The 949-nt window shown below is 45.2% G+C and overlaps 1 protein-coding gene across 4 annotated transcripts in view; it reads right to left on the bottom strand.

The window, feature by feature from the left end:
- COL19A1 (collagen type XIX alpha 1 chain) overlaps positions 1-690 on the bottom strand; it is a 191609-nt gene extending 190919 nt beyond the window's left edge. For all 4 annotated transcript variants that reach the window (XM_027644988.1, XM_027644991.1, XM_027644990.1 and 1 more), the window contains exon 1: positions 602-690. The gene's annotated coding sequence lies outside the window, so the exon portion shown is untranslated. The remainder of the gene's footprint in view (positions 1-601) is intronic.
- Positions 691-949: the final 259 nt, after the last annotated feature.

The raw sequence follows: 949 nt of genomic DNA, 5'->3' as shown, positions 1-949 counted from the left end.
ACGGGCCGGGGTCGGCAGCGCTGGTGCCAGCCCGGCGGGACGCGCCCCTCGGCATCCCCGGCTCTGCCCCGCAGCTGCTGCGCGGCGCGGTGCCCCCTCCTCGGAGGGCACTCGCTGCCGCAGCTCACTCACCGGCGTGTTCGACTAACTGCGTGCAGGCCACCCGGTACGCGAGCTAATTACAAGGGCACACACTGATAGGTAGGTTTTTAAATGTAAATACATGCACAGTCAGAATTGTGGCAGTTCGCAACAGTTTAATCAGCTTTGTAAATGACTGCTAATTTAATAGGGCTGTTTCTATTAGCATATCTTTGCATATACCTATAGTCACCCACTAACACGTACAATGTATTTACACTGTCATGAGAAGCATACTATAGCAAAAGGCTGATTGCAGTGCATTAAAAACTTACAGTGTACATCATGTTTATACAAAACATAGTTAATATTAGCAGTGATAAACTTAAATGGTTATTTTGGAAAACAAAAGCCCACAAAACAAAAACACCACAAAACAAGCCAGGAATAGTGTAGTATGTGTGTGTGTGTGCACATGTGATACGTTTAGAGAATTGACTACAAATAATGAGTTGCTTACCTTTAGTGTTTATATTATTCTGTCCCCCAGAAGCACTGAAAATGCCTGTACAGAGCTGCTGTAGTACTGAGGAGTTGCTGGAGTAAGTCTCCAAAGAGTGGTAGAGGGGGATGCAGCTCTGTCCTTATTAGTCTCATACAGTGTGACCCTCCCACTCAGTGAGCAAGAATACTCTGCAAGAAAGGACAAACAGCCACCCAGACACAGATTCTACATAATCATATGTGTATATCCCAAGACAGGTAACAATGTAAGAAATGGGTTTTTTTAATTCTTCCCACTACCTCCCCAAAGAAACAGTGCACCACAGTTCTATAAATTAGACTGCCATGGGATGAATGCATGAAT

Source organism: Corapipo altera, unplaced genomic scaffold, assembly GCF_003945725.1.
Source record: "Corapipo altera isolate COAL_440 unplaced genomic scaffold, ASM394572v1 2, whole genome shotgun sequence".
NCBI lineage: Eukaryota > Metazoa > Chordata > Aves > Passeriformes > Pipridae > Corapipo > Corapipo altera.
Note: the sequence above shows the minus strand (reverse complement) of the source record. Positions and strands in the feature narration are given on the sequence as shown.